Below are 25,859 nucleotides of genomic sequence, written 5' to 3' on the forward strand. Positions count from 1 at the left end.
CTCCAGGACAACATAAGCAGAAAGACTTCCATCATCTCAGAAGTTATCTCACCAGAATGAAAAATAAAGCATGCCTCTCCTCCAGAACATCTGAGATGCGATAGGGAATTTGGGGTCTGGAAGGTGGTTCACCTGCCCTTGGTGAGCCTATGAGGGACATGACCTGACACTTTTATGCCAAATTGAAAGTCCCAGATCAGACCCTTCAGAAGTGAATCCAACTCATATCCAGCGGTCATCCCTTACCCTAGCAAGGTGCATAAGGTAAAGGCCCAGACGTGCTCACCAGTCTGAAAGAATACCAGTCCATTCCTGCCACCAACAACAGGATCCATAGTCCAAAAGCATTTCCCCATCAGGTGGAACTCCTGGGATGTTAATGCCACAGCCAATACCTCTGACCACTCCTTATCAGCAGCAGGTGACCCATTTCAAAAAGTCTCGATAATATGGAGAACCTACTCTAATCGCCATAGGAAACATGAAAAGTGCAAAGTCAATCCCATAGACACAGCATTCAGACTTGGGCAGCCAGCTGAACCCCTGACTTGACTTAACCCCAAAGTTCTGGAAGTCTCCACTGTTGTGACATTCTTATTTGCTCAAAAGAGCTTTTCTTGGAAAAAGCCCATCTCGCCTCACGACCCTGACTAGCCCAGCAGCAATATCTTACAGCAGCTGGAACAGACGTCAACCTCAGTGCTTTAAGCCTGGCAATACCCCTATCTGAAAGACAAGAGATTCTCTCTATGCCTCGATTCTTTCATGCAGTAACACAGGAAGTCCCTTCATATTTCCTTGGTTCAGGTACAATTTATACATGTAGAAAACTCTGAATTTTCAAGATAGTGCATTTTTACACACACCAGATTTCACAGTTTATTTTCTTTTTTAAATAAAGTATGCATGGCATACATGGCATACCAAATATAACAGCTTGGTTAAGAATTATAGCAACCATGCCAAGAATCAACTAGAACCAAGACACTGGAAAAACAATGTATTCTAGTTGTTTTTTTATAATGAAAATTTAGTGTATCCAAACATCTGACATTATTTTAAAGAATGCTTTCCATACCTTACAGGAAGTTCTTTAGTAAGTCAAAGTGATTAAAAGGGAAAGGCTATTTACCTTGTAACTCTACACACATTATTACTTCAAAACAGAAATCATCATCCACGTAAGCACAGAGGCATTCAAAGGACATGTGACGGACAAATGCACTGCCTTATGTGAAAGTTGTAAAAATCTATAATGTCACATAGATGAAAGGACAGAGTATAATTACACGGGCATAGAAGTAATGACCGGATTATAAATTGTTCTTCCGTTCTTCATAATTATGGCCACTTACCATCCACTGTTTAACTCTACAAGATTCTAGAACTTTATTTATAGCTGGCATTGTAATCAGAATCTTAATAAGTACAATTGCCCTATATTTTTATCTTCCTTGTTAATTGCATGAGGCCTGAAAGAAAACCACAAAGATGGCTGTTTATACAGCAAAAAGCAGCCTGAAGCCAGCAGAACTGAGCTTGGATCCTGGCTCTCCTGGCCACGTTGGGGGGGCCTCTCTGAGCCTCAGTTGCCCATTCTAGAACAGTGATGAAATAAATCTAACATACTGAAGTGAGTAGAGTTCATATGAGTACCTAATACTCCCCAAGCCATTTACAAGTTCCTCAGCTCAGTACAGTCGCTAGAATTAGGACATTCAGACAAGGTGCCAAGCCTTGGAAATTACAAACTCTCCTACCGATTTTAAAAAAAAATTTCATTTGAAATAATCTCTCTCCTGACTGTGGTCCACATTCATTGAGCCCATTTAGGACTTTGTAGTAAATGCTCACTATGACTTTGAACCAACTAATGATCATATCCTCCCTTAAAGCTTTCTAGATTGGAAGTTTCACAAACACTTGCCCTGTTCCAGGCTGTGTAGCCAAGAGTCTTTCTAGTTTATCTCCCAATTTTATACCCTCTTTTGTTTCATTTTTCAGAGATGCCCAAATGTGTTTTTGAGGCTATATTCTCTCTTATTCTCTCTGACTCTATCTTTCTCTAACCCTGGCTCTGTCTCTCTCTCATGTCTTACTTTCTCTGTATCTCTGGGCCCTTCTCTCATTTTCTCCTGTGGACAGGGAAGAACTGAGGCATATGTTGACATCATTATTTTTGTTTATCGAGTGGAACTTATGTTCTAGATTTTAATATGATATAATTTTCTCTTTAATAACCTAATTTAGTTTCCACTTTATTGGAAGTTATCTTACTATTATGCTTTTGGAGTTATTTTGTTTTACTCTACTAAGACACTAGGCGCTAAAAACATTCAATTTATAAAAATCTGATTTCCCTATACCTTCTCAAGTATATATGAATCATATTTAACCCTTCTTTTGGGAAGGGGAATATCATTTGCTTGTTAAGTATTGAAAAGGAAGGTAAGCATTTCCATTTTACAGATAAAAACACACAGGCAGAAGTGGGCTCAGTGATCACATTTTGTTTAAGCATACTTTTTTTTTGAAGTACAGTTAATTTACAATATTGTGTTCGTTTTAAGCATATAGCAAGGTGACTCAATTGCATGTGAATATATATAAATATATATTCTTTTCTGATTCTTTTCTGTTACAGCTTGTTACATGGCATTAACTATAGTTTCCTGCACTATATGGTAAATCCTTATTGTAAGTATATGTTTCATTCACTGATCATACAGTAATAAATTACCTTTCACTGTGATGACAGGACATCAAAACATCTTTTTGAATTATCTTGCATAATTCAGCCTGGCACTTTAGGACAAAAAAATATTCTCCAGCTTCATTTCCAAATCAAGGACATCTGTCATCCACCAAGAGACAAATGCTTCAAGAACCAAGGGGACTTTAAAACAGGTGAAGTCCATCCACCACTGGGGTGTGCTAGGATGCTTCTGTGCTATTCTCTAGGATAATCATATGCTACTCACGGTAATAATTGTACTTTCCAGATTTCCATTCACAGTCATGAGCAGGACACTTCAATCCTGCAAGCAACTCAGCAGCCACTGCAAATGATGGCTTTCAACTGCATTTTCAATCATAGGCCTAAACAAAGTTTTTGTCATAAGCTATCAAGTAAAAACTCACAGAAGGAAACTTTGCTCAAAACGTCCATTTTCACACTCCTGCGAAACTGTGGTCCTCTCAGTTAGAAGCCCTGGGACTGATGGAGAAGGCTGTGTTGAACCACAGCCAGCCACCAAAGCCACGGGCTGGCCAAGGACACTTTCCCACTCCCCTCAGGAGGTAAAATGGCCTTTTGATGCCAAAACTGTGAGCTCTGGTTGGTGACACCACTGACTGCGAAGAGGGATTCAGGGATTTCACACCCATGATGGAAGACATCTGAAAACCATTCCATGACTTCAGTTCCAATTCCAGAACCACACACACAGAAAAAATTGCAACTCTAGATCCAGAGTTGCCTCTGAGATGTTGCTCATTTCCTCCCATCTAGCATCTTCCAGCAGTAGCTAAATGAACCAAACCCTAACTAAATTTAACTTAATTGCACCTAAATTACAGTCACAAAGCCCCTTCAGAGATTCAGTCAATTTCTTGAGGGAGAAAGTAAATGTTTTAGTATATAATTATAAACTTAATTAACATAAAATAAATTAATTAGGGACTTGCGCTCGTACTGAACACCATAGTTTAGCTGTTTACGGTTGTATTTTCCAAGGAAAGCTAAACCTGGAGAAGAGGGCAAACATGTTTTAACTAATTCCATCTCACCTCTCTGAACCCCCAACTGAACTGTCAGATTACTGGTTTATACATGGCATCTAAAATTCTACAGAACTCAAGTGGAGAGAGCTTACATGTTCCTCTCTAGGAAAAAAAAAATTCCCACCCTAAACCATCATAGCTCCACTAGTTCCGAGCTGGCAGTTCACTGAAATAACAGATGATTATTCAAAGCAGAGTTCTCCGTCCCAGAGTATAATGACAAAAACTCACCTAGAGCCGAAATAACCATCTGCCACAGATTTTTCCACATGGTTTGTTTGCTTGTTTGTTTTTTTTTTAATTCTGAGAAAGAATTAAAAAATGGCTTTGGCAAAGAAAGATGATTTCACAAAAATGACCCAGTTTCCAACCTGTGTTGCCTGAACTACTGTCCTAAAATTGCTTTTATCTGACTAAAGAGAGGAAGAGGCTGAGAAAAGGAACCTTGAGGGTGATCTTGATGGCACAGAGTTAAGTTTTTTGGTAGGTGAAAAAAAGTCTTGTTCTAATTTTCAAAAGTGTCCATAGTTTCTAGGAACTCCAACCTGCATCTCTCATACTTTTCTCCCTTGACTGCTGTGAAGGTGGAGAATAGCTGCTGTGCAAAATCTGACCCACGGGGAGGCAGGAAGAAGAGTGGTTGAGAGTAGGATTCTGAAACTAGGATGTGTTTCAAAGTCACACACAATGATGGTGTGGCTCTGGGGAGAGGCTGCCTCGTTCACTCATCAGTAAAATGGAACTAATGATGGTATTTAATGTGGGGTTCCTGTGCAGATTAGATAAGTTAATATACATCAAGTGCTCAGAAGAGGGTGTGACGAATGATACACATTCAATAAATATTAGATATTTCTGCACTCCAGCTCTTAGCATTTGTCCCTTTGAACCAGAGAATGTGCTTTGTTCAAATCGAGTTGTGAATGTTTACTAACACAGACCTAATATGCTGGGCCTTCTGGTCAACACATGCACCAAGTGGAAAAGACAGCCTGGTACTGATATTGTTAATAAAAGGAATCCCCGTGTTCTAGATAAGAAGTGATCTATGTGGTCACAGAATCAGAGAACTGAGGGAAGAAAGGACACTCAGAGACCCTGTAGCCCCTGCACCCTAGTGTCCCCAAGTCACCTCAAAGGCACAGAGCCAGCGAAGTGCAAACTCAGGTGCTGGCTACAGACACAGACCTGGAACAAAATGTCAACGTGGTGCCAAAGACAGAAATAGAACCAGGTTGTTGTTGTATTTTTTTTTTTTTAATTTTAAAATAAATATCCCCATGCCCCAATGGATCTTGTCCGAGAGTTTTGAATGCACTTCTGCTAAATCACCTATTTATCTTACTTTATTTTTATCCAAACATTAAATTGATTTCCACATGGAAGGGAAGTGGACCCCAATCACTGTGTTCAGCCATCACAGAATCACCCATGACCAGTGATGGTCACATGTTTTCTGTGAAGAGCCAAATAGTAAATATTTTCAACTCTGTGGGACATAGTCTCTGTTACAACTAGCATGTCCCTCTACTGCTGTAACGTGAAATCAGTCATGAGATATGTGAAGGAATGAACTGCCTCTGTTCCAATAAAACTTTATTTATAAAAGACAGATGGTAAGTTTCACCTGACCCACAGGCCATGGTTTGCAGATCTTTGATTAATGCAACCATTGCCTTATATTGCTTTTACCTTAGTTCCTTTACCTTTGCACCTTAAGTTTCCTCCTTAAATGAACTTTCATACTATTCCAATATTCTTACTATGATATGATCGATATGCAGTAGAATCTAATTTATGGTGTACTAGAAAGAAAAGCCTGCATGAATTTATGAAAACTCTAAATTATGAAATATGTTTAAAGAAATGCAGCTTTATTACTTTCATATATATACAGGAATTGAAATTAAGCCAATAAAGCATTTCCAGCATGTTTTGGCAAGTAGGGGGTAATTCAGCCTTACCCTAAAGAAAAGAAAAACTTAAATTTATATAATTCATCAACTATTTTCATGAGATTTCTTCTAAAGGGCTTAAAAAGTTTGTTCCCTAAGACAGTGGACTATGATTCCTACTACCCTGTCTTATTCCACGATTAGACTATGGTCTGATTTGGTGATTCTTTTGTTCACAGAAGATGCCCAAATACTCCACCAAAACCAATTTCTCACTAAATTAATGATCTGAATCAGCCAGAGTTTTTGAACTGTCAGAAAAACTAAACAAATTGTAATCCTATGACATCATAGACTGCCAGCATCTCTTGAAACAGCTGACCTTTGGTAGATATTGTGGGTTGCTATTCAAAATCCAACCACAAACCCCTTTTCCCTTGCCTCCCTCTACCTTTGAGGAAGAAAGGCCAATATTATTGATTTTCCAGTCTCCCTTGAAGCTAAGGGTGGGCATGTGTCATAATCCTGACCATTGAGATACAGCAAGAAGTCTGGGGCTGGTGGGGGCAGGGGGGTCCTTCTCTTCTTGAATGAAAAGGTCAAACTTCATTGCCTTCTTTCTACCTGGCATATAGATTTGACACGTGGAGGCAACACAGTCACCCTGAAACCACAAGGTCACGAACATGAGAAAAAGGTCTACCTGATGCTTCCCAAGTGGTGCTAGTGGTAAAGAACCTGCCTACCAATGCAGGAGACCTAAGATTCAGGTTCGATCCATGGATCAGGAAGATCCTCTGAAGGAGGACACGGCAACCCATTCCAGTATTCTTGCCTGGAGAATCCCACGTCCAGAGGAGCCTCACAGGCTACACAGTCCATGGGGTCGCAAAGAGCTGGACATGAGTGGGGTGACTTAGCATGCACACAAGCTAAGGAAAAGGTAGAAAGCCAGGGTCCCTGAAGGCTCCATTAGGTCATCATGATAGCTTTGGATACAGGAATCCTGGTTGTATGAAACAGGCCTCTGTATAAGTGACTGCTTGTGTTTGCTTGACGCATTTCAAGGAAGCTTTGGGCTTATTTCTCTTATTCTCAGGGCTGGGGACAGGGAGAGGTGGAGGGTAAGGAGGACTCTAAAGAGCCCTACCTACCACCGAAAAGAAGTGATTGGCTTTCAAGTGACTGTGCTGCATCTGTGTGACACCTGGAACTCTCTGCAACAAGCTGGGTGAGGAGCCAGGACAGAACTGCCCTAAGGACAGTCACCTGGGGCCCCAGAGAGCCCGAGGGTGGGGGTAGCCAAACCTCCCCCACGCCTCCAAAGGGGTCACAGAAGGACCCCCAGAGAAGAATGATGCCCTCAGTTACATGATCAAGGAGACAAAGAAATTTGGGGCAAGAAAAGGGGTATTCAGAAGAGGAGAACTGAGCAGAGAAAAGATGCAATGTGAACGTATAACTCAGTGAGCCAGGCACTGAAGAGGAAGCATGGGGACTGGCCAGCCATTGGCTGAGTCCCAGGGTTAGGTAGAACTAATAGACCCCCCAGATGTCTGAGGGTATGGGGGCTGAGGAGCCTGCAGCGGCTCTAGAAAGCAGCTGCCCTTCATGCATCTTCTCTTCTCAGGGCCCCTAAGAGCTGTAAGATGATGCTGTGCTTGACCTGGGCCCATCTGTGTGATGGCCTCAGGTCCTCCGGGTTTCCCTTGAGCCCAGAGCACTGAGCAAGAACATCCATCAGTACCTGTCACCAAAGAGGACCAGAGAAATGACCAAGAGCATCAGGGGGCATGAAAGCAGGCAAGGGAGCCCCAGAAGAACCTGGGTGGCCTAATGCTGGAGGCCATGGCAGGCCTCAGAATGTGGGCAGTGAAGAAACCCAGGATGGAGGACCAGAGGCCAGGAAGATGGTGAGAAAAGTCTATCCCACCCTGTCCTTCAGATCGCTGAACTTCCAGGGTCTACCCGAAATGACAATATTAAGAGGAAAACACAGACCATAAGTGATAGTCTCTCCTAACACAGATCTCACGAGACTGTGTGTGTGTCTTCCCTTGTTATCTCACTGAGTCTGTCTTCTCATCAGACACAGCAAGACGGAAACACGGCAACGAGGGTGAGGTGCCCGTGCTGCAGACCACGATGTGACAAAAAGGAATCCAGTCTACTGAACATCAGATTCAACCCTCGCCCCAGACCCCCCAAGTCCCTCGACAGCCAAGAATTTCCCTCCTCAAATGATACTCACCTCGACCATAACTACACATCTGTGAAAGACATGGTTTCCTCACATGTGTGATAGTGTGAGGCACTTCATGAGTACACAAACTAATTTAAAGTGAGCTTTCTCCTCGTATCAGAGATAAGAAAACCAGGAGGGTAAATAACGCGCCCAGTCTCCAACAAACAGTAAAACACAGCTCTATCCAACCTCAAAGCGCACCTCATGGTACTGTTTTGGTTTGGCTTTCAACTGGGCTCTGCCATTTTGTTAGCCCATCTGCATTGCTTTTTTAATCTGTTAACTCTCTCTCCCAAAGAGGAAAGTCAGGAGCCCTCACAGCCTTTGCCCCAACCCAGAAACGGACCAGTGGCCCCCATTTGGAGGTGATGCCTCATTCTTATTTCTAGTCAATTTCCCCCAATCTTCTTTCCTGTAATTTGGTATTTTCATAGATACAATGTCTCCTTTCTCTGTCTCTCTGTCTGTGTGGTTCTTAGGCACCATCAAATGCTGAAGATGAGGGTTGAAATGCTCCTGGATGTAGTCCCAGAGAGACACACATATCAGCTGTGACTACCAGGCCTCCCCCTCCTTGCCAAACTTGCGTCTCTGGACATGAAAAGAAAGCAGTGCGAGCTTGTATGTCGTCGACTGGATTATCTGAAAGCTCCCCGGCTTCCACAGCAGGGACTGGCATGGGTTTTCTGGAAAGGGCCGAGCAGCAAAGGTTCCCAGCTGTACGGTCTACATGGCGTCCCTCTGAGGCAAGCATGCCACTCTGTTGTTTTAGCAAAAAAGCAGCCATGGAAAATAACACACGGAAGCTGCCATATTCCACTAAAATTTTATTCGTAGAAACAGATCTGGCCCACAGGTGTGCCGATCCCTGTTCTGTAGTCATTTCTGTGACCCACACAGCAAGAGGGCTAGTTGTCCTCCCTTCCTCTGAAATAGCATGGAAATTATTTCACATTAAAATATCTCAACCTGTATAAGTTTACCTATAAGCTGTACCTCAAATGCCTTCTGGAGAAAAAAAAAATTCAAACTCTTGTTTCATAAAATAATCATCTGTGTTTGTGACTGGAGAAGTGAATGCCTCAGGGTGGGCAAATGGTCCTGGAGCCGCTGGGGTCTGTGGGCCACAGCTGGGAGAAGATTCCTGGCCGTGCTCACCATCCCCAACTTTACCATATGAAAAATTCTGCCTCTCAATTAGCAGTGCAGAAAGAGTAGTACTTTCATTATAACTCATGCTCTGCAATTTAGGTCATGCCTACGGCAATCAATAAAACCCTCCACTTAGATTCTCCATGGTTAATTTGATTCCCCCCCACAACCAGCTCTAAACCAGTAGAGTTGTTTTTTTTTTTTTTTTTCTTTTTTGTTTTTTTAGTTGTTTTCAATTAAACCAATTTGTCACAGACACCTCTGTTCTCGATAGGGTAGTTTCAATGCAATTTCTTTTTTGTTTTGAAAAGTGGGCAAAATGCATGTGCAAGTGTTAGGTTCCAACCGCTATAGTTTGTGCAAAGAGCTACTGGAAATAGAGAAGAGGTCACACACCACACACACACACAGTTGACTTCCTTCATAGTCTGATTGTGCACATTCTGTACACACCTTTGAGTGTGTAGAATGTTAGATCGTGATAGTGGTGCTGATGGTGACGATAGCTCCACTTTAATCCATCATTGGTACATGACGAACACCCTCACACATGTCATCTCAAATCCTCATGGCAAATCCTCTCCCTGTTTACAGAAGAGGAAATCGAGGACTAGAGAACTGATATAATATCTATTTCACAGGGAGGCTGTGAAACACTGAGGTCAAAAGATAGCTCAGGGCTTAAATCTCCTCCACCTTACTAATTTGTGATGTTGAGCAACTTTCTTAATCTTGGGCAAGGCTAGGTGTTCTCACTTGTAAACGGTGATAATTACATCTTTCTTAAGACTGTATTGAAAGAACCAGATGAGAAAATATCTATAAGCTCCTAGATGGACGGCTTAGCACATGCATTAGTCTGAACCAGAAGAAAAGGGCTCTATTTAACCACATCCTAGCCTAGGAAAGTGATAATTTCATATGGCTTAAACTGATAACAGCTCAGCAAATGGCAGTATTGTTGTTACTGCTCCAGGACAATAGCAGGTGGCAAAGAAGGGATTTTAATCTGAATGTGACTGATGATAGAAGCCAGTTCTTTTTTGCTAACCTAGTGATCTTCAGAGAAATACAATGATATTTCTTACAGAGGGGTCTCTTGATAAACTGAAAATGACATCATGGAACTGGTAAATGATAAGAACATGGATGTTTTTTCAGTTTACTAAAAGCATTTTATGAACAGGGCAAAGCTATTTCATAATCAGCTTGGTATATCCAAAACTTGTTTGGAGTATATTAACCAAATGTCAGTTGAATAAAAATGTGAACTGTCTCTCTCCTTTAATGTATGAAGGTTCATGATCTATTGAAAATTGGGATCTGCCTCATTAAACAGTTATAATTAACTCTGCTCATAATATTCTACAGTGGAATTGCTGTTGTGGTTGATACTTAACGCTAGGAGGATAATTCAGCAGCATTTGAAGAAAGAACAATCAGATTTTCTCTTTTCACATTTCATGTTGGGAACTGGGAGCAAACTGAACTTTCTCTTCCCAGGCTGGGGAATCTTAGGGTAAAGAGACTTCCCTTCCCCTCAAATGCCTGTCTGCTCATTGAGAGGTTTAAAAGAAATAACTTCCCATCTGAAACTAAACTACTTGTTGTTTTACCATGTTCCCAGTGGTTACATATGTTGAAAGAGTCTAGACATTCTTCAAGCTTGAGTTACTTTTTAGACAATGTCTTTCAAACTCAGAGACAATTATAAAAGTTTTTTCCATAAAATATGAGATTTTAATCTCCAGGGTGTTGCCTTATAGGATCTTAAGACCCAATCAGAAAGAGGAAATTCTCCCCTTATTTTTTTTCTAAATATCAATAAATAAGGAAACATCATTCTTCGGGGCAAAAAATAGAGAGGAAATACCATAGTCAAGAACGCATTTGAAAATGTTTGCATAGTATTTTCACTGGAAACCACATGTGTTCTCTGGAACTTTTCAGGGTGTCTACCCCTGAGGTGTCCACAGTCAGAAAAACTCTCTGGTGAGAAAGTTTTAAAAGTAACTGTCATCAGCACTGGTTCTGCCTGCCTTTGAGTCTGAATGGAACCAAGGATTGCTTTGGAATGTTGCAGAGAGAATGGTCAGTTATTTGACTCTTTTCGTTTGTTTGTTTTTTTCCCTTTTTGGCTGATGGAGACATAAGCAAATATAAGAAAATACTAGGACAAAAGCAGTTAACTCTAAGTGTTAATATAGATATTCTGGCCAGAATCCTCAAACAATGAGACGACCAAAAGGAACACATCTACTGGACAAATAAGAATCATAGGCCAGGCCCCCCTTTCATCTCTTGATCACCATTTGGATGCTGGGTTGTACAACCATCAAAGCCCCCTTCATAAGGTACCAAAAGAGCATCACACTTGCTCTGTTCAGCAGAAGAATAAGATGCTTGAATTTCTCTAACAGTAGTCTGTCAGAGAGAACCTTTATTCTAAAAAGCTCAACTAAGCCAATATATACTAAAGTAAATAAACAGAGGACCTCCCAAGTGGCTCAGTGGTAAAGAATTTGCCTGCCAATGCAGGAGACACAGAAGATTTGCAGGTTCGATCCCTGGGTTGGGAAGATCCCCTGGAGAAGGAAATGGCAACCCACTCCAGCATTCTTGCCTGGGAAATCCCATGGACAGAATAGCCTGGCGGGCTGCAGTCGATGGAATCTCAAAAGAGTGGACATGACTTAGTGACTAAACAACAACAAATAAACTGAAGAAATGACATGACTAGGCAAATCCCTAGGGGGCAATGTTTACGTTTAAAAGGAAAGAGCCAATGAAAATATAACACAGAAATAACTAAAGAGGAGACACATGGATTAATAAAACCACGTTACAGCGAGTGTTTTGTTTAGCAATAATGATTGCCTTATTGGTACAGATCAGCAATTCTAAGAGGGATTTCTCCATTGATTCCCTAGTTTCTATCTTGAACTAAATTAGTCTTTCAACTCCTTGAAACTGTATTGTAAACTCCCCTTCATACACCCACCACACTGACCCCCATCTTCTCCAACACCCCTATTGGCTCCATAAAACCTTATCTTTCTGCACTACATCCACCCAAACCTTTTAGGACGGATGCATGGGATAGTTTTCAAAACTTTAAAAAAGACTAGCTGACATAGCAAATACCAAGCATGAGTGACCTTGAGGATATTGATCAAGCTCTGTCTCTCTGTTACAGAGGTAGAGAAATGAAGCAGTCTTCTAAATCATTCATGGATTCCTTTTCTATTCTTCTATTCAACTCCCACATCCCTCACCCAAGCCAGGAATCTTCACCCTTACATCTTGGTGGGAAACAGTCATATTTCTTCTGTCATCATGTTTGAGAAGAAAGTGCAATTTTCCCACTACTTAAAATAGTCAAGGAAAAACTGATCCACAATCAACTAAACAACTGTCTTGGAAAGATTTACTAATTTTTGCTCCTTCTGTGAGGCTGATGGTTAAGTCTCCCTTAGAAATCTATTAAGAAGGTAACAGCAAAGAAGAGAACAATTTTTAGCTAAAAGTTTGCTTGACTTCATTTTTCTAGTTAAAAGTTTTCTCTGATAGAATATTAAGATTGGCATATAGACCACTTAGCTTACAGACTGAGAGTGTGTCCATGAACTAGGGAGAAACCCATATTAAAAATGTAATTGGGAGAACGCATTGCCTGGGAGAAATAGAATGTCATATCTACTACATCATCAACACCCTAACACACAACCTATTTATTACATATCCCTAATATACAAACTATTTATTATGTTTCTCCAATACACAAGCTATTTACTACGTACCACCTAATGTGCATGCTTAGCTGCTAAGTCAGGTCTGACTCTTTGAGACACCATGGACTGTAACCCACCAGGCTCCTCTACTCATGGGATTTCTCAGGCAAGAATACTGGAATGGGTTGTCATTTCCTACTCTAGGGATCTTCCTGACCCAGAGATTGAACCCACAGTTCCCGCATCTCCTGCATTGGCAGGTGGATTCTTTACGACTGAGCCACCTGGGAAGACATGTACTCACAATATACACAAGCTATTTTGTTAACCAACTACCTAACAAGCTCCTAGGAAGAGAGTAGCAAGAGCTGCTATGGGTAGGAAGACAGCAAAGTGGTAAAGAAGTTTAGGGTTAGGATGAGCTTGACTGATAATCTCTGTCTTCAGAGGGCAAGAAATGGCATCAGGCAGGGGGTGAAGAGAGAAGAGAGACTTTGGGGGGGGGGCGCGGTGGAGGGCAGACAGGGGCAAAAAAGCCCTCCTGGATTTAAGACTGCCACCAACTCCAGGCTGACCTCAGCAAGCCCTGGGGTCACTCTGGGCCTGTTTCCCCAAGAAGGCTGAACCAGGAAGCCTCAGACCCCCATTTGCAGCTCAAACACTCAGAGGTCCTGTGATGCAAACTTGTCCTTCTTTGCCACCTCTAGACCAAGCCCTGCGTGTCGGCGTTTTCAGTTGGTGGATGCGTGGCAGCTGCCTCTGAGGGCCAAGTAATTGAGGCATTCTGCCTCCTCACTCTGTGCGGCCAACGCTTGGGATGCTCAGCTCTGGGCTATCAAGACCTGGCATGAATACAATTAATTCAGCTCACCTCCCCAGGACTTCTGGCTGTTCCCCAATTGCTCAGTAATTTCACAATCTGCTTGCTTGAAGCCAGTTCGCCTAGTGATCACTTCTTCAGGTTGCACCTGAGGACAGCCAGCAGCTGCCATCTGTCCCCACAAGCCTCCCTGCTTCTTCTCACCTCTTCACGTCACAGGGCTGCAGCAGACACCCCAGCCCCTGCCGTGGCAGAACCAAATGGGTCTTCAACTTGCTTGACTCTGGGCTTCTGGGCCCTGATACTACCAAAACGCCTGGGCAACACTTTCTCAGTGGCCTTTTCTCCAGCCTCTTCCAGTTGACCAAGCTGGGGCCTTCAGTACTGGTGAGCACAGGTAAGCACAGATGATTTCTAACTGTCTCTGTTCCCTGGATTCCTCTAACACCTCTGTCAGGCATCTCCAGCCTCCATCTGGCCATTTTCTCCTCTTCCCCTCCACAGTTTTGTGGTCCCCAAGCTTCCCCGTTCCTAATCCTCTGGCAGCTCACCCACGGCTACACCGTCCCCTTCCTGGGCTCTGGTCTGTGTTCTCTGGTCTGTTTCTCTCTGCTAGAAACAGACACCTGTTCTGGAAGGATCTGAGTTTATCTGCACTCAACTTGGTAACACTCAAGGTTGACAAAGCCCCTCTCCTACTGAAAGTTCTCTCCAGGCTCCCTCTAGAAACAAGTCCATCCTAGGCCACCTGGCCACCCTCTCCAGCTCTGTCGCCTGCCCTTGGTCAGTCCACCTGGACAATACTCGACACTCCTCTGTCCTCCAACATCTTGTGTCTCAGACACACATGACACCATTCCCCCAAAGCACCCGACCCTGCCCTCATCCCACAGTTCAAACCTCTACACAGACTTCCCTTTGCCACCTCCCTGCCTGGGGGACTCTTACCTTCAACGGCCAAGCTCAAGTACTTTCTTCTACATAAAACAGTCCTGGGTCTCTGAAGCTGGGGCAGAAGAGCTCCCATCTGAGGCCCCAGAACAGACACTGATAACAGAGTGTATCACACTGCTCTCTTTGACTCAGTTTTCAGCAAATTCATTCAGCAAATACTTCTCCAGGGTGAACTTCTACTCTTGATAGCCCACATAAAGAACAGACACTCAACCAAATGTCAAAAAAGGGGCCTCAATGAATCTGATCAATAACAGCCAAATTTATATTCTTGTTAATTTAGATTTCATTTTCCTCCCATTTTTGGGACTTTTTAAAATTTCATTTTCATTTTCTTATGAAGTATATTACTGTGCATGCTAAATTGTTTCAGCCATGCCCAATTCTTTGCAACCCTATGGAGTATAGCCCACCAGGTTCCTCTGTCCATGGAATTCTCTAGGCGAGAATACTGGAGTGGGTTGCCATGCCCTCCTCTAGATCTTCCCAACCCAGGGATTGAACCATCCCTTCCATCTCCTGCACTGGCAGGTGAGTTCTTTACCACTAGCACCACCTATGAAGCCCACATATATTACCACTGCTATTTAAAAAATATTCTAATTCTGAAAGGTAATATTATATTATACTATATATATAACAATCAAATATCATGTGTGTGTGCTCAGTCATTCAATTGTGTCTGATTCTTTGCAACCCCATGGACTGTAGCCCACCAGGCTCCTCTGTCCATGGATTTTTCAGGCAAGAATGCTGGAGTGGTTGGATTGAACCCACATCTCCTGTGTCTCTTGCGTTGCAGGTAAATTTTTTACCTGCTGAGCCATTGGGGAAGCCCACTTATAATAGTGATGATAATAACTAAGACTAATAATAATAATAAACTTGTTGAATGTTATTTTAAAGCTTGCTATGTGCAATAATATAGCTAATATGTGATGTTAACCATATACTAAACTTTCTTCTAAGTACTTCACATGTATTAATTCATTTAATCTTCATAACAGCTCTAGATGTAATATCATCATTATTCCCTTCTAGAGGTGAGTAAACTAAGGCACAGAAAGGTTGAGTAACAAGGCCAAACTCACAAAGTTAGTAAATGCTGGAGATCCAGTTAAAACCCAAGAAACTGACTAGTGTATTAAACTGGCCGCCTCTCTGTATCCTATCCCACTCACCACAAGAGCATCTAATAGATATTCTTTAATTCTTACAACTCTCACAACTCAGAACAGGTTTTGAGAGGTTAGAAAATTCACCAAAGGTCACACAGCTAGTAAGGGATGGACATTGGAATTAAAAACTCAGTGTTCCACCTAACTTTACACGTGTGAAAAGATGAGATGCAGTAAGAACATACAGAGTTTATTAAGGCCCATCCATACAGTCATTACTGTTTAGGCAGCCACATTTCACCATGCTCCAGTCCCCCAAGTACATGAGGAACCTGTTCATATCATCCTAATTTCACAGATATATAAGGAACCAGTGCCTTGCTCAGTCCAGGAATCATGTCTCCTTGATCTGAGACTCCAGAGCTAGCCCCATTATCTGTGTCATTACACATGAGATCATTTTGCACCAGGCCATTCTGAATACGCAGTTTTCAGTAGCATCACTTCAAGCTTCCAAAAATCTGACCAGCTTGGAAACAGAGTTGCTTCCCCCTTGGTTCAGGAACAATACTTAAAAAAAAAAAAAGAGCTTAAAATTAAGGGTGGGTTTTAAAGATGTTTATAAAGAAACCCCTGATTCTTAGAGAACCGCTACCTACACCTGCACTCCTAGGGTGTCCACAGTTCCTTAGAGCAGACAAGGTGTTTGCAATCACAGATGTGTGATGATCTCTGGGAGCTGGGAACCTGGAAATCAAACACTGCAACATTAAAATCTTTCCCAAAAATAAGTTTATTTCCCACTGTCCCTTTTTCAGTTTTGAACTAGTTTCTTTCTTTTCATAAAGTTTTCATTTTTCTGGTTATTCGACTAAAAAAAAGATTAAAAGACTAGCCTAATGAAAATAAAGAAAACAATACATCCTATTTTGGAGAAAAACAGAAAAAGTAACCAGAAGCAGAGACAGAAGGATCAAAAAAACAAAGGGGCAGGGGGAACAGAAAAGAATAATGAAAAGTAATAATACTAACACTGAACATCACTGAAACTCTGTAACTGATAACTGATATCACCACTCATCAGTCAAGTTACTTCATCTTCTATATCTTTAATTGCCTTATCTGTACTTCCTCATCAACTCAAGAGGTTTTTGAGGCTATCAAACGAGATAATACATATAAAGTATGGAGTCATTTCTGGAACAAAGCAAAGGCTCAAAAGTTGATAACAATTTATGGTGGTGATTATTTTAAGGAAGACATAAATTTCACCATCTTAATTATCCCCAGGGGACTCTGGGAACGTGAAACTCTTAGAGGACTGGGGTTGGCAACCAACAATGTAGAGACTAAGGGCTCACACTGGGACTCGAAGGCTCTGGTTGCCTTGGTTTTGCACAAAAGTATGCATGACTTTTGGAATTCTCAGGTCATGTTTCTAAGAGATTTCTCAGTCCCTTTCAGACCAAAGGTACAATAAATTCTGGTGCACGCTGCCAGGGGAGAGGCTCTGATAGTGTGGTGCTTGTGTGTAAGTCACCAAATTGGCTAGAAATGAAAAAAACTTCAGTCCATCCTTTGTCTGCAACGAGGAGCTTTCCCTGACTCTCTAAATTGATGTTTTAAGAACAGTGAATGCCTTCCAAGGACATTTTCCTAATGCAATTTATTAAAAAACAAACAAAAATCTCATAGGAAAAAATAAGACACAATACACAGTTGAAAAGCATATGCCATAAACTCTGTGTAATTAGGGACTTTTCAGACTGAAAGGTTCTTTAGGACAGTATTTTGGAGACCCAGTTCTTCTATGAAAGCTTTTTTTTTTTCTTTTTTAAAAAAAGTATTATTATTTTTTTATTTTAGAATACTTTTAGATTTACAGAAAGAAAAGTGTTCATGTACTGCACATTCAGTTTCCCCTATTATTAGCAATTTATATCAGTATAGTACATTTGTTTTGCTTAACTGTTTTTTCTAATTGGAGTATAATTGCTTTGCAATGTTATCTTGGTTTCTGCTGCACAACAATGCCAACCAGCCATATGCATACATACATCCCCTCCCTCATGAGCCATCTCCCCATTGCACCCTTCAGCAGGAGCAAAAAGTAACCTTTCTCTCCAGAGGACCACAGCAATACCTCTGTCTCTCTTCTTAAAAATTAGTTATGTTGGCCTTGAGTCATATAGAAGCCACTTGACTGCAAGGGTTACTACTTATTTAGCCTCATAATCACTCCTTTTTCCATGCATCTACATAGCAGGTCCTTCACAAACATTTGATGATTCAGCAAATACACTCATTAGATTCAGAAATAGTTACTGTTTTCTAACCAGGGTGGATGAAAAAGACAGCTGGCCTGGGGCAGCCATCTTATTGCTGGAAATGATTTGTTTTGACCAGTAGATCATGATTTTGGTTTGGGGTTTACCATTCCTATTGTATCAAGAGGGAAAAGAAGTGGGGATATTCCTTTCTAAAACTTCTGTGATGCTATTTGCATTCTTAAATTGCTGCTAACACCATCTGTTTATAGGTCTCAGGAGAAATACAATGAGAGGATAAAGAAGGGAACTTCTCTCATGAAATGCATGAAATCAAATTAAATAGGATTTATGACTCTCTGTCTCCTCTCTCTATCCAACCTCCTGGAGAAAATGGATTCTACTGGGTTCACAAAAACATTTCATGAGTGTTCAGTTCTCAAAGTAACTAAATTGTGATAAGGAAAAAATACTCAATAAGAAATGAATGATGCCCCCAAAGGGTTATTTTTTTCCAATTGATCTGAATTAAAATGTTAATAACCCAGATGAGTAGTGTTCTAGTATTTTGATTCAGTGGACATTGGGTACTTTTTCTTCATCATATGTAAACACCAATTACTTGACAAACATTCTCTGGCCCCACCCCACAGGAGATGTCACTGAGAGGAACAGAGTCCTGGCCTGGGACCTTGAACATGGAGACCATGAAAGGTGTATTGGTTGAGTGTGTAGCGTGGAAATGAACAGTGTTGAATCAGCACACAGAAATTACATGCCCAAACACACACACGTGCCTTCAAGAGCAGCTATCAAAACCTACACATTTAACACAGATACAATCTCATTTCACTCTCAACACACTCTGAAGAAGAAGCATCACCCTGATTGTCCGGAAGGGAGAAAGACAACTGAGAGATGAGGAAACTACCCAAAGCCACACAGCTAGTAACCCAGATCTGCCAGACTCTGCCCATGCCTTTCCATCAGGTCACACTGCTGCTTTCTACCACGCTGCCTTTGCCACACATTTTAGGAACTCATTTTTTAAATCTTACCCTGAAAACACGCTAATATCAGTTTGAATTACTTGAACTTGGTCAACACTATTGGCAGCCCTGTCTCAAGCCCTGCTCCCCAGCCCTCCTACTCACACTTCCTGATGCCCCAAGTGTTCTTTCTACAACATACACATCACTGAGATACTTCCGCCATGCAAAATCCTTTGGGATAAATCCTATCCACGGGTTACCCAGGGACCTCCAAGGTGGTCTCATCTCCCCAACTCCCTTCTTGTCTCTCTGCCCAATTCTCTACACTCACTCTGCTCAGCTAAACCAAAGTCCTTGCAAATATATGAATGCCACAAGTTTTCTGATTCAGTCATGCCTTGGGACAGGAACCTCCAACCTAGAATGCTGCCATCCTCTTTCTTCCCACCCCTCTCCCAATTCTTACACTCTGCCAGTTCCAAAGCCCCCTCCAGTATTCATCTTTAGGACCAATTTCTAACATTTAGATATTTTTCTTCAAGGCTCCCACAGCAATCTGCACTTACCCTCTCCCAAAGCACCCTCCAAATTATGGTTAAAGTATCCAGTGACTCTCTACTTTCCCAATAAAGTGCAGGCTCCTCAGAGATGGGGCCATCTGCCCCAATGCTTAATATGGACACATGTTTATAAATGAATGAAGGTAAGTGGGAAGAGATGACAGTAAACATTTAACCTTTTAGGGTGAATCTGACTCAGAGAAATGTCTGAGAATTATTCAGAGCCAACTTGAGTAAACAATGGGCTTGATCAATCTGGGTAACATTGCTTAGGGTTAAAAACCACTTCAACAAAATATATTAAGATAGAGGCTGTTGTTGTCAAGAAGAGAAAGTCAACCCCTGTACATACAAAATGTCCCTTCATAGGCTGCTCAACATTTCCTAAATAAAACACCTGTGAATGGAAACATCATCAGGAGTGCTTATTATCAATACATGACACTGATGGCTTCTCATATCGGGGTTTGTGGGATATACCCAGTAAGAGGGTATACCCAGTAAGAGGGTATCCATAGGACAACATCAGTCATGCACTTCTTTTCTGAGAAATTCTTGCAGCTCTCCCATAAGAAGCTTTAGCAAGCCTCTCTTGGACTCCTACATACAATCTCTTTCCCAGTAGAGAAGTCAAATCCCATATTCTCACCCTCTTCAAGATACAAGTCAGTGGATAACAGAAGATTAAGCATCAAAGCTTGATCAAAGGCACTAGTTTAAGAAACATAATTTTGCTGAAGTCAATTCTCACCAAGCCATTAACATATCTGTAAGTTCTTGCAAGTGAACAGACACTGTTAGGCTAGGCTGTTAGACTCCAGAGTGCAGTCCCTTACAAATGCTGAGGCAAAGAGATGTCACTGTCTCAGAAAATATGGTACTTGGTGATATGACAAGTACAATGGTATTTATCATCTGCGTCCACGGCTTAGTGGACACGAGCCATATCTGAAAAGGGAAAGGGTGATTCAGCTTATTAAGTATGCAGAACATCATCTTTCAATACAAAATGGTCCTTGATGACTTTTTTTTTTTTTTCATATCCAGTGGTTCCATCCAATCCAAGTGGGAAAAAAAGGAGGAGAACAAACTACAACTTTTCTGCTGCAGCTACAGTCACAGTAAAACTAGGCATTGTCAGGCAGAATGGAACTCAACAGAATATACAAACAACCTCTTCTTTCTTCACAATTCTGTCCCCTACAGAAGGGCCACTTCCTCATACTTAACTCTTGCTGCCTCCTTTCCCTATTTACTTACAAATGATTTTACCAAGTCTTCTGAGAGCTAGATTTCAAGTGTGTTCAGATTAGAAATTTCCAAAATAAAGCTTTCTATAAAAACTTGAGTTCTGGCAGGCCCACATCCCTGGCTTGGTAAGCATTCCCTGTTGAACTGAAGATGAATTGTCTGGCAGTTAATGAGACAAATGACATAAAGTTGTCATTTGGTGAAACTTCAATGCCAAACCCTGCTCCTCCCTTCCACTGGCTTTTTTCCTAGCAGGTTATCATATACTCTTTTAAACAGTTCTCTCTTATGCAACTATTTAGTTTTAAAACACCCTCCAAGGTATTCTCTAAAAGTCCTCCATTAAAAAATCATTACAAATGGCCCTGCTTACAAATGACTTTACCAGCTGAGAGATTCTCATGTTAAAGTAAAAGGCACTAAAGGAATTATCATAATAAGTGGTTAGTTAGCTCCTTGTTGAATCTTTTGTTTTCAGTCCTTACAGAGAAGACTCCTACAACTTGAACTATCTTCTATTTACCATACTTACATGGAGCATATGCTTAAAATAACAAAGAAATGTCTAAGTTATGTCAATTATATCCCTACACTGTCCATGATTATACTTGATATATTTGTACCAGTCCTACCTGGGGCCCCCAAATGTAGTCAAGTGCAAAACTTTGGTGATGTTTCCACCAGAGGGCATTCATCTCATTGAAAACAAATATTTTTCAACTGTTTGCCTAAATTCAGGATACAAGGTAAAGAATGTTAGTTATACTGAAATGGCTAAAGCACATAATTTGTTTATGAATCTAGACATTCACACTTTCAATAGGAGGCAAAAAGGCTGAGTCTTCTAGTGTGGGCTGTTCTTGAATCATATGCTTTCTATATAAGGAAAGATGTACTATGAGTATGGGAAAGTTTTTCTTATGTTCTAAGAGGTAAGATACATTAGAGAATATTATGAACTCAACAAATGTGTCAACAAAACATGCATGTCAAGAGCAACTCAACTATTGATTTTAGGAGATATCATTAATTATAGATTAATTTGAGGAGCTCTAGCTCTTAAAATTCTTCCACATCCTAAAAGCATTAAAAGACCCCCATAAAAGCAAAGATTATTATTTAAAAAAAAAGCCTGTTTCTCAAACATTGTATCATCTTTTCTTCTGACTGGACAACACAGTTACTTTGCACATGTAGGCTTGGACACTGGAAGACAGAAACAGGTCTGACCTTCTTTGGAAAAGCCATGAAAAAAGGAAGAAAGAACAATAGCATACACAAAGATCACACATCTACCATCATTTTATATTCTGAATCCTGATAGTCCTCTATAAAAAATAAAACCCGTGTAGAGCCATAACAAACATTGTCCAGAAGGACTCACATACTGAATTCCTGAAAGAATCCATATCATCATCATTCCTTTTTGATGTTGTTCTTGATAAGCAAACATCAGTCATATTCCTGAAATTACCACACACAACCTAGAAAACTTCCCATTTTTTCTTTACAAAACAGACAGAAAAATATTCCAGGTATCATAGTTTACATTTCTACCTATAATCATGTGATATACTAACTTTTAACTGGTCAGTAAAAACTATTAATCAGTGAAATCTAGCACCACCCCTGACCCTGGTGGCACTTTTGAACATATCTCACTCCCTTTCTAAACAGTCTTCAATTTTATATAGAAAGCAGATGCATCCACAGTAGGGACCACAGATGCTTAAGGTAAAGTTGCAACAGAGCACTGGGCCTTGATATTCCTTTCAACTAGAACTGCCTTCTGTCTGCATCTCACTACTCATGCACCCACCAAAAGAAGTTAAATCAGCAGCCTGTTACAAAATATTAATACATAGAGTATTGTTATTTTATTAGCAAACTGCTGTTTGTTCTCGTAAGGCAGGGGTCAGCAAACTTTTTCTGTAAAGGACCAGAGAGCAAATATTTTAGGCTTTGGGGGCTACACAGTCTCAGTCATAACTACTCAATTCTGACTCTGCAGCATAAAAGCAGTCAGTGACAAGCTATAAAGGAATGGGTAGGGCTTTGTGCCAATAAAACTTTATTTACAAAAACAATGGGCCAGACTTGATTTATAGGCCTTAGTCCAACAATTCTGTCTTGAGGGGATGCCGCTGCTGCTAAGTCACTTCAGTCGTGTCTGACTCTGTGTGACCCCATAGACGGCAGCCCACCAGCCTGCCCTGTCCCTGGGACTCTCCAGGCAAGAATACTGGAGTGGGTTGCTGTTTCCTTTTCCAATGTACACATGCATGCTAAGTCGCTTCAGTCATGTCTGACTCTGTGTGACCCCATGGATAGCAGCCTACCAGGCTTCTCTGTCCACAGGATTCTCTAGGCAAAAATACTGGAGTGAGTTGCCATTTCCTTCTCGACTTGAGGGGAAAGCTCAAATATTTTTTCTTCTCCTGTACTGGTGGAACTCTAATTGCACCATAGCCCAGAGGTCCCTAATGGCAAGCATATTAATCATAACCAGATTTTCAAAGAAAAAAAAATAATATACAGTCCCACCTACAGTGACTTATTTTCTATTTGCAAAATCTAGCTGCTAAGGGTCTTCTCTGACCCACTAGTGATGTAGGTTGTTAATGCTGGTGGTCATGGCCATTTGGTCATTGACATATCCACAGTATTGATACCACATATAAAATAGATGGGGCTTCCCTGGTGGCCCAGATGGTAAAGAAGCTGTCTACAATGCAGGAAACCCAGGTCCAATCTCTGGGTCAGGAAGCTTCCTGGGAGAAGGGAATGGTTACCCACTCCAGTATTCTTGCCTGGAGAATTCCATAAACGGGGGAGCCTGGAGGTCTACATCCATCCATGTAGCGTCACAAAGAGCCAGACATGATTTGAGTGACTAACATTTTCACTTTCACTTTTCATAAAATAGATAACTAATGAGAGCCTAATGTATAACACAAGAACTCTACTCAATGCTCTGTGGTGACCTAAACGGGAAGGAAATTCAAAAAACAGGGGAGGCAGGTATATGTATGGCTGATTCACTTTGCTTTACAGCAGAAACTGATGCAACCTTGTAAAGCAATTATACTCCAATAAACTTAAAAAAAAAACAAGCTAATAAAAAAGAATTGTCCTGATTTCTTCTTGGTGCCTCTGCTGTTTACTTGTCTTAGCAGTGGATAGAAACAGTAGGAGGCTTCACCAGAAAAAAGTCCTACGTGGCATTAAGATTTCAGATGCAATGCACTGTGAAAAGTTCCTCAAATGTACACACTCTTCTCCTTTCTAACTAAACACCTCACCTCCCTTTTACTGAAGAATATCTGAAGAACAGATAAGTCACCAGCACCCTGCTTGAAACGACTCATCACTCCTGAGACATCCCCTCAACAGGGGCAAAAGAATGCACAGCAGACATTTGGGCTGGCATGGTATACCCTTCTCAGAGAATCTTCTCCACTTGCAGACCAAGAAAACTCCTGAAGATAATTTGTCTGAGTGTGTCTAGACAAAAATCTGGGACAGTTAATGCAAAACCCTCTTTTTAAAAATTAACTTCTATTTTTGCTTTCCTCAACAAAGGCAAGATGGAGGAGGTGGTTGGAAACTGACATCTTGAACATGGCAGTTAAGTCGTCTTTTCAGTTTGGCCTGACCTTAAGCAATAAATCTATGTATTCCATCTTTTCACTTGTTAATTCATTTGCTTTATGCTGGAAGACAAACCCCCTTGGAAATGGGTGCATCATATTATTAGAAAAAAAATCAAGTTGTAAAGGAAGCTCTGAATCAGTGTTACCAGGTTTCCAACAGAGTTGATGCAGAGCCATCAGATGTGCATCTATGTTTGGTGGGCTTTTTTTATTACTATTATTCATTAATATTTTTATTCTTGTCCGTGTGCCCAGAGACCTTGGCAAGATGAACATTTTATAAATCTGATAAATAATTGAAGCCTCCCAATCAATACCACCCAAGGGAGAGGGACGGCAGCACTCAAGTCTGCATTAACGTCAAGGTCCTCCCTTCTAGTAAATGCTGAGGGAAGAAGACAAAGCCAGAGGCCAGGAGAAGCTCATCTCATTGGGGTGGGCTCACTGCAACAAGCCAGCTCCTTCTACTTGTCCCTCCGTGGCTTGGGGGAGAGAGGGCGGAGGAGAGCAAGTCAGTCCACTATGTCAGGCTCATATGATGGGTACAGGTAGGCTAAAAGATCAGGAGTTCCTGTGAAGCCCAGGCCCGTGAGCTGGGCAGTTCACACAGGAGCGAGACTTGCACTTCAGGAGCTTCACTGGAACTGCAGTGTCTGGGCTGATGCTTAAACTCTGGGAAACTGTTTCAGTCAACACAGCAGTAAAGCGCTCCAGAGAGGGACTTCACAGAGCTCTGCAGCCAAACTAAGCCCAAGGGGAATTCCAGGGTCAGTCTCATAAGAGGGAGGCGCAAAGCCTCACGAGTGCTAAGAGGATCACCATGCTCCTCATCCATCCATAAACACAGGTGTCTGGTTCCCAAATATATGTCATTACGATTCTACCGATAACCCCTTTATAAAGACTCATCACTGGTTGGCACCTGAGCAGCTTTCTGCTTTTCTAGAAGTATCAGTGACGATCAAATGGCACCTACCGGCCTTTCCATAGAAGAGAAATAAGTTGAGCTGGCAGTTGGTTTATTTAAAGGAAGCAAATAGCTAAGCTGGTGGTAACCACAATGTAAAGGAAGACTTTTTAAAAAAAGAAGAAAAAATCATACTGTTGGAAACGAACTACAAAAAATCATTTAGGCTATGATCCTGCCTTAAGGTAAGCCTATCTGTGAATTTCCAGGGGCAAACAGAACATACATTATCGTAGAAGATCGTGAAATGGGGGGTGGGGGGGAGCTTCTACAAGCAAACTTGCATGGTCAAACTATCTTCACTGTCAAAAAATTATTAATTTTGACTGCTCTGCAACGGATTGCTCTTCTCCAAACACTTGAATTCTTTGAAAGCAGAGAAAAACACCAGAAGTCAAAGAAGAATTCTCTTCTGCAATCTTCTGGAAGATTTAGCCTCTACTTAGACATTCAAAGCCAAATGAAATCAAC

General features: G+C 41.3%; 1 protein-coding gene across 8 annotated transcripts in view; it reads right to left on the reverse strand.

Annotated features, from left to right (window-relative positions):
• Nucleotides 1-25,859, reverse strand: part of NTRK2 (neurotrophic receptor tyrosine kinase 2) — a 388,291-nt gene that overhangs the window by 232,332 nt on the left and 130,100 nt on the right. The gene's annotated exons all lie outside the window — the stretch shown is intronic.

Source organism: Cervus elaphus, chromosome 16 (assembly GCF_910594005.1).
Source record: "Cervus elaphus chromosome 16, mCerEla1.1, whole genome shotgun sequence".
Taxonomy (NCBI): domain Eukaryota; kingdom Metazoa; phylum Chordata; class Mammalia; order Artiodactyla; family Cervidae; genus Cervus; species Cervus elaphus.